Here is a 14,043-nt window from a genome sequence, read left to right on the forward strand (position 1 = left end):
AGAGTGCTGAGGGGAGAGTGCTGGGGGGAGAGTGCTGAGGGGAGAGTGCTGAGGGGAGAGTGCTGAGGGGAAAGGGCTGGGGGGAGAGTGCTGAGGGGAGAGTGCTGAGGGGCGAGTGCAGAGGGGAGAGTGCTGAGGGGAGAGTGCTGAGGGGCGAGTGCTGAGGGGCGAGTGCTGAGGGGCGAGTGCTGAGGGGCGAGTGCTGAGGGGAGAGTGCTGGGGGGAGAGTGCTGAGGGGAGAGTGCTGAGGGGAGAGTGCTGAGGGGAGAGTGCTGGGGGGAGAGTGCTGAGGGGAGAGTGCTGAGGGGAGAGTGCTGGGGGGAGAGTGCTGAGGGGAGAGTGCTGGGGGGAGAGTGCTGAGGGGAGAGTGCTGGGGGGGAGAGTGCTGGGGGGAGAGTGCTGGGGGGGAGAGTGCTGAGGGGAGAGTGCTGAGGGGAGAGTGCTGGGGGGAGAGTGCTGAGGGGAGTGTGCTGAGGGGCGAGTGCTGAGGGGAGAAGGCTGAGGGCTGAGTGGCGAGTGCTGAGGGGCGAGTGCTGAGGGGAGAGTGCTGAGGGGCGAGTGCTGAGGGGAGAGTGCTGGGGGGGAGAGTGCTGGGGGGAGAGTGCTGGGGGGAGAGTGCTGGGGGGGAGAGTGCTGAGGGGAGAGTGCTGAGGGGAGAGTGCTGGGGGGAGAGTGCTGAGGGGAGTGTGCTGAGGGGCGAGTGCTGAGGGGAGAAGGCTGAGGGGCGAGTGCTGAGGGGCGAGTGCTGAGGGGAGTGTGCTGAGGGGCGAGTGCTGAGGGGAGAGTGCTGGGGGGGAGAGTGCTGAGGGGAGAGTGCTGGGGGGAGAGTGCTGAGGGGAGAGTGCTGAGGGGAGAGTGCTGAGGGGAGAGTGCTGAGGGGAGAGTGCTGAGGGGAGAGTGCTGGGGGGAGAGTGCTGAGGGGAGAGTGCTGAGGGGAGAGTGCTGAGGGGGAGAGTGCTGGGGGGAGAGTGCTGAGGGGAGAGTGCTGAGGGGAGAGTGCTGAGGGGAAAGGGCTGGGGGGAGAGTGCTGAGGGGAGAGTGCTGAGGGGCGAGTGCAGAGGGGAGAGTGCTGAGGGGAGAGTGCTGAGGGGCGAGTGCTGAGGGGCGAGTGCTGAGGGGCGAGTGCTGAGGGGAGAGTGCTGAGGGGAGAGTGCTGAGGGGAGAGTGCTGAGGGGAGAGTGCTGGGGGGAGAGTGCTGAGGGGAGAGTGCTGAGGGGCGAGTGCTGAGGGGAGAGTGCTGAGGGGAGAGTGCTGAGGGGAGAGTGCTGGGGGGAGAGTGCTGAGGGGAGAGTGCTGAGGGGAGAGTGCTGAGGGGGAGAGTGCTGGGGGGAGAGTGCTGGGGGGAGAGTGCTGAGGGGAGAGTGCTGAGGGGAAAGGGCTGGGGGGAGAGTGCTGAGGGGAGAGTGCTGAGGGGCGAGTGCAGAGGGGCGAGTGCAGAGGGGAGAGTGCTGAGGGGAGAGTGCTGAGGGGCGAGTGCTGAGGGGCGAGTGCTGAGGGGCGAGTGCTGAGGGGTAGTGTGCTGAGGGAGAAAGGCTGAGGGGAGAGTGCTGAGGGGAGAGTGCTGAGGGGAGAGTGCTGAGGGGAGAGTGCTGGGGGGAGAGTGCTGAGGGGAGAGTGCTGAGGGGAGAGTGCTGAGGGGAGAGTGCTGAGGGCTGAGGGGAGAGTGCTGAGGGGAGAGTGCTGAGGGCTGAGGGGAGAATGCTGAGGGGCGAGTGCTGAGGGGAGAGTGCTGAGGGGAGAGTGCTGAGGGGAGAGTGCTGAGGGGAGAGTGCTGAGGGGAGAGTGCTGAGGGCTGAGGGGAGAGTGCTGAGGGGAGAGTGCTGAGGGGAGAGTGCTGAGGGCTGAGGGGACAGTGCTGAGGGGCGAGTGCTGAGGGGAGAGTGCTGAGGAGAGAGTGCTGAGGGCTGAGGGGAGAGTGCTGAGGGGAGAGTGCTGAGGGCTGAGGGGAGAATGCTGAGGGGCGAGTGCTGAGGGGAGAGTGCTGAGGGGAGAGTGCTGAGGGGAGAGTGCTGAGGGCTGAGGGGCGAGTGCTGAGGGGCGAGTGCTGAGGGGAGAGTGCTGAGGGGCGAGTGCTGAGGGGAGAGTGCTGAGGGCTGAGGGGCGAGTGCTGAGGGGAGAGTGCTGAGGGGAGAGTGCTGAGGGGAGAGTGCTGAGGGCTGAGGGGAGAGTGCTGAGGGGCGAGTGCTGAGGGGCGAGTGCTGAGGGGAGAGTGCTGAGGGGAAAGGGGCCAGGCAGGGGGGCAGGTGGGGGCCACACATGTGGGGGGTAGGGGGGTTGGTGCAATGGGCACATTGCAGGGAACTCACCCTGGCTGCCCTCAGTAAGTCGTTGAGCTTTTTGCGGCCCCGCTCGCCAGTCCTGTGTGTCACCGCGATGGCACTGACGGCCACGCCCACCTCCCTCCACAGGTGCCAGACCACGTTGGGTGAGACCCTCTGGCCCGGTCCAGGGTACAGACGCCTTCTCCTCTCCTCTAGGGCATCCAGGAGCGTCTCCAGGTCGTGGTAGGTGAACCGTGCCGCTGCTCGGCGTGGCGCCATGTTGCTCCATTGGCAACCTGTGCGCTCGCGTCGCCTTATGTGCGACGTGGCGCCGCGTCGATTGTGTGGCTCCGAGGCGGCGGCCCCGCGCTTCCGGCTGAGCCCCTTGTACGGCACAGAATGGGGTCGCGGAACGGGTGAAACACTCCCGTTTTGGCGCCGGCGCAGACACTCTGCCGTCGGAGCGGAGAATCATGCCCCCTCTTTCGGGACCTCCCAGAATTCTCGCAAATACTGGGATTGGGCTGTGTGCAATGCGACTGGAGAATTGCTACCTAAACGTCAAGGTTGAGAGAGACGTGGGTGTACTTGTACAGGGAACACAGGAAATTAGCAAAGCAATATAGCAAGTTATTAAAAAGGCAAATAGCATGTTGCCCATTATTGTAAGTGGGATGAAATACAAGGGTAAGGAAGTCTTATATCATTACAATTGCATGAGGCTTTGGTGAGATCACTCCTGGAGCACTGTGCACAGTTTTGCTCTCCTTATCTCAGGAAGGATTTACTTGCCTCACCAGGTTCACCAGATTGATTCCTGGGCTGACAAAGAAGGTTCCCCTATGATGAGATGTAGAACTCTGGAGTTTCGAAGAATGAGTGATGATCCGATTGAAACTTCCAAGATTCTGAGGCAATTTGGCAAACGCTGAGAGGTTGTTTCCCTGGCTGGGGCGTCTAGAACAAGTGCTTCAGGATAATGGGCTGATGGTTTAAGATTGAAGGGATCAGGAATTTCTTCATTCAGAATGTTGTGAATGTTTGGAATTCTTCACCCCAGAGGGTAGTGGATATTATTGAGGATATTCAAGGGGGAGATTTTTGGAGAATCAAGGAATATTTTGATGGATGGGGAAGTAGAGTTAACATTTCTGGTCAGATATGATTTGTTGAACGATGGTGCAGGTTTGGGCAGTTCTGTGAACTCCTGTTTCTATTACTTCCTATTTTCCATTTGTGCAGTCCTGCAGGGTCATGTGCCTTCCATCAATGGCAGCAGCATTCTTGGGGAGTAAACAATTCAGCAGGAATTGCAATGATCAACATTCCCCATTTAATGAACTTTTCAACTGTACAAACAGACCGCCAGTTATCTGCTGAATATAGGATCTCACTGCCCCCTGAGTAACCCTGCACAGGTCTGTTACGGCTGTCTGGAAGTAATCCAGATCTGTTGAAGTTGAGGGCCATGGTGATTTTTATTTTCGCAGTTAAGGAACTGAAGTCATCAAAGAACAAGTTGCAGATTTGACTGATAACCTTTCTTCTGAAGCGATGCTGCGACATGGTCAGTCCCTCAGACATTTCCCAGAATGCAAGTAGAGGACAGTTTAATTGTTTGGCTAGTGTGTCTGCGATCTGTGTCCTGTCTCCACTTGTGGTGCTTCACTCTTCTGGCCTTCCGTCCTGGTTCTATTCCTCTTTCCGCCACTGTAATAGAAAGTAAGGTAAAAGCAGCAGTAAGGACACTGTTTTATCTTTGAGTCTGAGAAAAGTTATGGGGGTGCCCACACTCTGGATTCATACAAACAGAATCAGAGGTTTTATTCGGGGTGTTACTCATACAATCTAAGATGGAGAACTGAAGCCCACACAAACACTCACTGCTAACGCCACTACAGATCACATGACGCTTCACCAGCGGGGACGCATTCTCTGATACATAACATTTTATATTGTTGTAAAAATCGAATGGAAAGAGGCTGTCTGCATCAATGGAGAATGATACTGTCTCAATTTTTCCTGGATCAACTAATCTATTCCTGCTTCAGATGTCTGTCCACCTTTGTCATAACCCCCACGAGGACCACGGGGAAACCATTGTTGATCTTCCCATGGGACCCGTGGAGTACGAACTTCCCAGGTAGGGAGCACAGGCCACCCAGCTGGGGGTCGTTAGCCCTAAACATAAAAGCCGGCCCAAGCAGGACCTGGAGTTGTTTGTTGTCCCAATGGGGGCTGTGATTGTGGAGAGTTACTGCCATGGGCAGAGTATTGTACATAGTTTAAAATAAATCCTTGTTTCACTACCGCTGGCTTCCTTAGTTATTAAACTGGTAAACAAGGACATAGGGGACTCCAGACTCGCTTGTGTAAACGCCCAGTCACCCAGAACAATTAGCATCCCGGAACGTGTGGACCTAAGATTAAAGATACCACTGTTCAGTAAGCTGGAAGCCTTTGATGCAGGCCTAGAAGCCTGGAGCCAGTATGCTGAACGCATGAGGCATTTCTTTGAGGGCTGACGGTATTTTGGGGGAAGAATGTCAGAAAGTGATCCCCCTGACTCCCTGCGGGGTTCCGATATTTGGAATTCTGAAGAGTTGCACTAACCCAGCTGCACCAGACTCTGAATCGTTTGAAAAGCAAGTTGCACTTGTAGCTGAACATTGTTATCCCAAACCTTCCGTTATCATGCAATGGTATAGGTTCAACACGGCGGTGTAGTCTCCTGATGTTTTGATGTTAGGTGATTAGCAGAGCGTGGTGACTTTGGCCATCCCTTTCTGAAATGTTGAGGGATAGGCTGGTTTGTTGGATAAACAACACGGCCACTCAGAGACAGCTGTTTAAAACGGGCCCTCGAGCTGTCGCTGCCCCGTGAGCATGCAGAGAAAGGTGTGCAGGAGCTGCAGGCGTCCATGGACTATGGCGTCCATAGTTTGGCTTGCCCTCTGTTTTGAACTCCCATTGCAACACGGGGCAATGCCGGACAGATCAAATCATTATCAGTGAATTGTCATCCTGTAGTGATAGAAATGGACACTGGAGCTGCCACCTCCAGTGTGGATCATCAGACATTTTGATGGCTTTGCGCCGGGATCATGCCGCTGACAGTGCGCAACACCAAGATCAGTTTGGCCACCTATACCGGTGAGCCATTGGGCATCATGGAGGCCACCATGACTTCAGTAGCACACGGACAACAATCGGTCTGGCTTCCCTTCGCTGTGGTACGTGGACCAGGGACTAATCTGTTGGGCATGACTGGTTGCGGGTCCTCCAGTTTGAGTGGGCACAGGGAATTTGTATGATGTTCTGGGAAAATACCGTGAAGTGTTCCAAGAGGTTCTGGGCAGGATAAAAGGAGCTCCAACTCTGAAGAAAACCACTGCTCTACGGTCATTTCTAGGCCTGGTAAATTATTATGGAAAGTTCATCTCCAACCTGGCCATTCTACATACTGCTGAAGAAGGACCATAAGTAGGTTTGGGGTGCCTCACAGGATGAAGCATTCGCCGGGGTAAATAAGCACTTGTCGTCCACACAGCTCTTCGATCACTCTGATCCAGCTCGGCCACTAATCCTAATGTGTGATGCCTCCCGCTATGGCATTGGGTGGTGCTGACTCATAGATGGGACGATGGCACAGAACGCCCCATCACTTTCGACTCAAGGACCCTGGTGGATGCTGAACGCCGGGATGCCCAAACCAAGAAGGAGGGTTTGGCAGTGATATTTGGAGTCAAGGAATTCCACCAATATGTCAATGGGAGGCACCTTTCGAGTGTGACCGATTACTAGTGTTGCCTTGGCCTTTTTAGGGATACATAAAGGGATCCCACCCATTGCATCAGCCAGGATTCAGCATTGGGCACTTCTACTCACCGCCTATAAGTGTCCATTCCAACTTCACCCCCACCAACACTAAGTCATCTACTGTTACCCATGAGTCCACGTCTCTGCCAGTGGTGGATGAAGAGGTGGCGACCCTTAATTTTATGGATAACTTGCCAGTGACGGCTACTCGGGTTCGAGCATGGTTGCAGCAGGATCCGAGACTGGCTAAACCACACCACATGCTTTTGAATGGGGGATTTAAGACGACCCCTCCAATGACCTTACATCCAGAAACTCCCCAGAGCTCAGTGTGGAGGATGCCACCATACTGTGGGGAACTGGTGTAGTTATCCCACTGCAGGGTCAAGAGTTCCTCCTGAAGGATCTTCACAGTGGTCACCCGGGCACCGCTAAGATGAAGGTGCTGGCCGCAGCTATGCCTGATGCCCCGACATCGATGGCATGTAGACAGAGTGGTACGCTGTTATCCAACGTGTGGGAAGCACCAGAGTCTCCTGCTGGTGGCCTCCCTTCACCCTGGGAATGGCTGGGATAGAATCATAGAATTTACAGAGCAGAAGGAGGCCATTCGGCCCATCGAGTCTGCACCGGCTCTTGGAAAAGCACCCTACTTAAGCCCACACCTCCACCCTATCCCCATAACCCATTAACGTTTTTCTTTGAACACTAAGGGTAATTTATCATGGCCAATCCACCTAACCTGCACATCTTTGGACAGTGGGAGGAAACCGGAGCACCCGGAGGAAACCCACGCAGACACGGGGAGAGCGTGCAGGCTCCACACAGACAGTGACCCAAGCCGGGAATCAAACCTGGGACCCTGGAGCTGTGAAGCAACTGTGCTAACCACGGTGCTACCGTTCTGCCCATGGGTGCAACTGCCCGCAGACTTCACAGGGCCTTTCATGGGGTGCATGGTCCTCATCATCATGGATGCTCACCCAAAGTAACTTGACATGTACAAATTGGCCACGACGACATCAGGGGCCACCGTCGGAAAATTGAGGTGCTCATCAGTACCTGTGGGATCCCTGAGGTCCTGGTGGTGGACAACAGAATGCCCTTTGCGAGTGAGGAGTCTGCAACATTCACAAAACGCATTGGCATCCGGCACACCAGAACCACCCCGCACCATCCCTCATCTAATGATCCGGTAGAAAGGGAGGTGCAAACTTTCCAAAGGGCATAAAAAAACAAACCGCGGGCTCCATGAATATGCGGCTGGCCTGGTTCCTTTTTAACTACCGCACAACACCACATGTAATGATGGGGATAGCACCTGCTGAACTGCTGATGGGCCGCAGGCTTAGGACCGGGTTAAGCCTGACTGTTACCTCAGTGTGAAAGTGAGGGTGCAGCAGGAGGCTCTGAAGCGGCACTCTGACTGTAGGGCCGGACCGGTGTGGCACTTTCACTCGGGGGATGTGGTCTATGCCCACAGTTTTGTTGACGGGGCGCTGTGGCTCCCGGGTGTCGTGCTACAGAAAACAGGGCTGGCCTCCTGCAAGGATAAGCTTCAGGGGAGAGTTCAGCAAAAACATGTGGACCACCCCAAGCAGCAGGAGGCCGCGCTGCACAACACCCAAACAGTGGCATTGAAACCTTCCTCGTGCTGAGAACCGCCCCTCAGCTCAGGAAGCCAGCCATCTATATCCCAGCGCACAGGCCAGCATGAGGAAGGTGACTCCAGCTCAGTGGTGGACACAGAGGTATCCGTGCAGATGGACGCCATCGTGTCCATGACCGAGGTTCTGGTGATACCCCTCCGGAGGTGGGCCAGGAAGAGGCAACCGACGAACCTATATACACTGCCCAACCCGGAACCGCGGCACGCTGAAGCACAGCCTCGGGCAAAGCGGTGCAGAAGACCCCCCACCATTGGCGGCAGAAGGGGAACCTTCGGGGGGGTGGGGGGAGGAGGAGAGTGCCATAACCCCCACGAGGACCACGGGGAAACCATTGTCGATCTCCACGTGGGACTCGTGGAGTATGAGCGTCCCAGGTAGGGGGCGGATGTTAAACCTAAACCAAACAGTAGCAGGGCCCAGAGTTGTTGGCTGTCCTAACGGGGACTGGAATTGTGGAGAGTTACTGCAATGGGCAGAGTATTGTACATAGCTTAAAATAAATCCCTGTTTAATACTTGAGTTGAGTCGGGGGGAGGGTGGGCTGGCATTGCCGAACTTTAGCAACCATTACTGGGCGGCTAACATAGCCATGATTAGGAAGCGGCTGGTGGGGGAGTGGTCGGCATGGGTGCGTATGGAGGCGGCTTCTTGTAAGGGCACAAGTTTGGGCCGCTGGTAACTGCGCCTCTGCCATTCCCGCCGGCGCGGTACTTCACTAGCCCTGTGGTGGTGGCAGCCTTGAGAGTCTGGGGGCAATGGAGGAGATATGTGGGAGCAGTGGGAGCATCGGTCTGGTCCCCAATCTGTAATAATCACCGGTTTGCCCTGGGGAGGATGGACGGGGGGTTCCGAATTTGGCGAAGAGCAGGGATTGAGAGGATGGGGGACTTGTTTATAGCGGGGAGCGTTCCGAGTATGAGGGCGCTGGAGTAGAAGTTTGCATTGGCGGGGGAAACGAATTTCGATATCTGCAGGTGCGGGACATTCTGCGTAGACAGGTACCAACCTTCCCACTCCTGCCGCTAAAGGGGATTCCCTAAGGATAGGGTGGTTTCTAGAGGATGTCTAGGAGAGGGGAGCGTTTCTGACATCTATAAGGAGCTTATGGGATCAGAGGAGACGCAGACCGTGGAGCTGAAACGAAAGTGGGAGGAGGAGCTGGGGGGAGAGATAGAGCAGGGCCTTTGGGCGGACGCGACCATGACGTGTGCTAAGCTCAGCCTGATTCAGTTCAAGGTCGTGCACCGGGTTCACATGACAGTGGCCGGATGAGCAGATTCTTTGGGGTGGAGGATAGGTGCGCAAAATGTGTGGGAGGACCAGCGAACCATATCAACATGTTCTGGGCATGTCCAAAGCGGAGGGGATTTTGGCAAGGGTTTGCTGACACCATGTCCACAGTATTAAATACGAGGGTGGCATTGAGTCCAGAGGTGGCGAGTTTCGGGGTGTCGCAGGATCCGGGAATCCAGGAGGAGAAAGAGGCAGACGTTCTGGCCTTTGCTTCCCTGGTAGCCCGGAGACGGATACTATTAACATGGAGGAACTCAAAGCCCCCGAAGTCGGAGACCTGGCTATCTGACATGGCTAGCTTTCTCTGTCTGGAGAAAAAGTTCACCTTGAGAGGATCACTGTCAGGGTTCACCCGGAGGTGGCAACCGTTCGTCGACTTCTTTGCGGAGAATTAATCGTCAGCGGGGGTGGGGGGGGGTTAGGTTAGTGTACATTAGGGGGTTAAGTAATGGTGGGACCTGTGGGGGAGGGAGGCGGTATTTCTATGTTTATATTTTTATGTACATTGTTTATATTGCTGCTGTTACAATGCCAAGAAATACCTCAATAAAATGTTTATTAAAATAAATAAATAAATAGATCCCTGTTGCATTACCGTTTTCTTCCCCAGTCATTAAAGCTTTAAAAACAGTTTGTACTTTGCAGAGACCTTCAGAACAAACGGAATTGGAGGGTATTTCTATTTGAAATTTGGAGCTAGGATTAGTTGATTGGGGCTGGTGGGTCTGGGCAGAGGGTTTAATAAACAAAAGGTAAAAGAGCGAGGGGTTTGGAACAAACTATAGGCCGGAATCTTTTGAGATCCAGAGCAGCCAAACCTGAAGTTGCTGTCAATCGTCACGGTCCTGTAGAAGTCCTGACCAAGTGCTGCCATTCCCGGGAAGTTTAAACAGCAGATTGACTGATTCTCACCACCCAGACGCTTGAGCTAAAGTCTCCAGGGTCAGGAATTCGGGTAGATACGCAGGACTTAGCTGGATATTTACCCTGGAAATGGAACACAGGTTAATTTCTGCTAAAACTCAGCGGTTAACCAATGTAACTGAACTGAAAATCACACCCGACCCCCTCACTCACACCACAACCTGACCCACCCTGATTACCAACACCAGCCAACTAGCCTGATCCAAACACACCCCCATCACCCCTTCCCACACCTGTCTACCCCAGTCCCCACTCCTCCTGACCTAACTTTAAACCCCCCCCTCCCAAACATGATGACCACCACTGCCAGGCTGACCTCTGAACCAACCCAGCTCCCCATCCTGACCCAACTATCCCCTCCCAAACTGACTCAAAAACCACCCCCAACCCAGTCTACACCCGACGAGGCAAATACCCCCTTCTCACAGACGTGATCCGACTACCTCCTAACTTGACCTGATTACCCCAATCTCACAACCTGCTCCCATGCCAACACCCATTCACGCAACACTCACTCACTCACTCACACACTCACTCACCTGCTCACTCACTCACTCACTCACCTGCTCACTCACTCGCTCGCTCGCTCACTCACTCACTCACTGCCTCACTCACTTATTTACTCATTCGCTCACTCACTCACTCACCCACTCACTCACTTTTTCGCTCACTCGCTCACTCACTCACTCACACACTGCCTCACTCACTCACTCGCTCGCTCACTCACTCACTCACACACTGCCTCACTCACTCACTCACTCGCTAACTCACTCGCCCACTCACTCACTCACCCACTCGCCCACTCACCCACCCACTCACCCACCCACTCACCCACCCACTCACCCACCCACTCACTCACTCACCCACTCACTCGCCCACTCACTCACTCACCCACTCACCCACTCACCCACCCACTCACCCACTCACTCACCCACTCACCCACCCACTCACTCACTCACCCACCCACTCACCCACTCACTCACCCACTCACCCACCCACTCACCCACTCATCCACCCACTCACTCACTCACTCACTCACTCACTTTCTCGCTCATTCACTCACTCACCCGCTCACTCGCCCACTCACTCACTCACCCACTCACCCACTCACCCACCCACTCACCCACTCACTCACCCACTCACCCACCCACTCACTCACTCACCCACCCACTCACCCACTCACTCACCCACTCACCCACCCACTCACCCACTCACCCACCCACTCACCCACTCACTCACTCATCCACTCACTCACCCACCCACTCACCCACTCACTCACTCATCCACTCACTCACCCACTCACCCACTCACTCACCCACCCACTCACCCACCCACTCATTCACCTGCTTACTCACTCACTCATCCACTCACCCACCCACTCACCCACTCACCCACTCACCCACTCACCCACTCACCCAGTCACCCACTCACCCACACACTCACCCACTCACTCACCCACTCACTCACCCACTCACTCACTCACCCACTCACTCACTCACCCACTCACCCACCCACTCTCTCACCCACTCACCCACTCACCCAGTCACCCGCTCACCCACTCACCCGCTCACTCACCCGCTCACTCACTCACCCACTCACTTTCTCGCTCACTCACTCACTCACCCGCTCACTCACCCACTCGCTCACTCACTCACCCGCTCACTCACTCACTCACCCGCTCACTCACTCACCCGCTCACTCACTTTCTCGCTCACTCACTCACACGCTCACTCACTCATTCACCCACTCACTCACCCACTCACTCACACGCTCACCCACTCACTCACCCACTCACTCACTAACTCACTCACTCACTAACTCACTCACCCGCTCACTCACCCACCCACTCACTCACCCCTCACTCACTCACCCACTCACTCACTTTCTCGCTCACTCACTCACTCACCCGCTCACTCATATTAAGGTAGATAAGTCCCCAGGGCCTGATGGGATCTACCCCAGAATACTGAAGGAGGCTGGAGAGGAAATTGCTGAGGCCTTGACAGAAATCTTTGGATCCTCACTGTCTTCAGGTGATGTCTCGGAGGACTGGAGAATAGCCAATGTTGTTCCTCTGTTTAAGAAGGGTAGCAAGGATAATCCAGGGAACTACAGGCCGGTGAGCCTTACTTCAGTGGTAGGGAAATTACTGGAGAGAATTCTTCGAGACAGGATCTACTCCCATTTGGAAGCAAATGGACGTATTAGTGAGAGGCAGCATGGTTTTGTGAAGGGGAGGTCGTGTCTCACTAACTTGATAAGAGTTTTTCGAGGAGGTCACAAAGATGATTGATGCAGGTAGGGCAGTGGATGTTGTCTATATGGACTTCAGTAAGGCCTTTGACAAAGTCCCTCATGGTAGACTAGTACAAAAGGTGAAGTCACACGGGATCAGGGGTGAGCTGGCAAGGTGGATACAGAATTGGCTAGGCCATAGAAGGCAGAGAGTAGCAATGGAAGGATGCTTTTCTAATTGGAGGGCTGTGACCAGTGGTGTTCCACAGGGACCAGTGCTGGGACCTTTGCTGTTTGTAGTATATATAAATGATTTGGAGGAAAATGTAACTGGTCTGATTAGTAAGTTTGCAGACGACACAAAGGTTGGTGGAATTGCGGATAGCGATGAGGACTGTCAGAGGATACAGCAGGATTTAGATTGTTTGGAGACTTGGGCGGAGAGATGACAGATGGAGTTTAATCCGGACAAATGTGAGGTAATGCATTTTGGAAGGTCTAATGCAGGTAGGGAATATACAGTGAATGGTAGAACCCTCAAGAGTATTGAAAGTCAAAGAGATCTAGGAGTAAAGGTCCACAGGTCACTGAAAGGGGCAACACAGGTGGAGAAGATAGTCAAGAAGGCATATGGCATGCTTGCCTTCATTGGCCGGGGCATTGAGTATAAGAATTGGCAAGTCATGTTGCAGCTGTATAGAACCTTAGTTAGGCCACACTTGGAGTATAGTGTTCAATTCTGGTCGCCACACTACCAGAAGGATGTGGAGGCTTTAGAGAGGGTGCAGAAGAGATTTACCAGAATATTGCCTGGTATGGAGGGCATTAGCTATGAGGAGCGGTTGAATAAACTCGGTTTGTTCTCACTGGAACGAAGGAGGTTGAGGGGCGACCTGATAGAGGTCTACAAAATTATGAGGGGCATAGACAGAGTGGATAGTCAGAGGCTTTTCCCCAGGGTAGAGGGGTCAATTACTAGGGGGGATAGGTTTAAGGTGAGAGGGGCAAGGTTTAGAGTAGATGTACAAGGCAAGTTTTTTACGCAGAGGGTAGTGGGTGCCTGGAACTCACTGCCGGAGGAGGTGGTGGAAGCAGGGACGATCGTGACATTTAAGGGGCATCTTGACAATGGATGGGAATAGAGGCATACGGACCCAGGAAGTGTAGAAGATTGTAGTTTAGTCAGGCAGCATGGTCGGCACGGGCTTGGAGGGCCGAAGGGCCTGTTCCTGTGCTGTACATTTCTTTGTTCTTTGTTCTTTGTTGTTCTCACCCACTCACTCACTCACTCACACGCTCACTCACGAACATGCCCATTCACTCACCCACCCGCTCACTCACTCATGCGCTCACTCACCCGCTCACTCACTCACCCACTCACTCACTAACTCACTCATTCACTCACTCACTCATGCGCTCACTCACTCACTCACACGCTCACTCACTCAGACACCCATTCACTCACCCACTCACTCACCCGCTCGCTCACTCATGCGCTCACTCACCCGCTCACTCACTCACCCACTCACTCACTAACTCACCCACTCACCCACCCACTCACGCACTCACGCGCTCACTCACCCACTCACTCAGTCATTCACTCACTCACTCACTCATGCGCTCACTCACCCGCTCACTCATTCAGGATCCAGCCAGACGTGTCGAGAAACCACTAATCACCAATTAAGGACAATCTCCATCTCATTAATGAGATTCTCGCCTTATCTAATGCCTCCTGGGATCTAATCAGCTCCCCAGTGGGACTTCACGCCAGCGCCCATTAATACACTCATTTCAAAATGGGAACCTAGCGCAATGGCTGCTGAAGGGATCGGAGGAAG

The 14,043-nt window shown here is 54.3% G+C and overlaps 1 long non-coding RNA gene across 1 annotated transcript in view; it reads right to left on the bottom strand.

The window, feature by feature from the left end:
• Positions 1 to 2,891: 2,891 nt before the first annotated feature.
• LOC140407793 (uncharacterized) overlaps positions 2,892 to 14,043 on the bottom strand; it is a 39,672-nt gene continuing 28,520 nt past the window's right edge. Inside the window, exon 2 of the long non-coding RNA XR_011939805.1 lies at positions 2,892 to 3,971. This is a non-coding gene — a long non-coding RNA (uncharacterized lncRNA). The remainder of the gene's footprint in view (positions 3,972 to 14,043) is intronic.

Source organism: Scyliorhinus torazame, chromosome 2, assembly GCF_047496885.1.
Source record: "Scyliorhinus torazame isolate Kashiwa2021f chromosome 2, sScyTor2.1, whole genome shotgun sequence".
NCBI classification, from domain to species: Eukaryota; Metazoa; Chordata; class Chondrichthyes; order Carcharhiniformes; family Scyliorhinidae; genus Scyliorhinus; species Scyliorhinus torazame.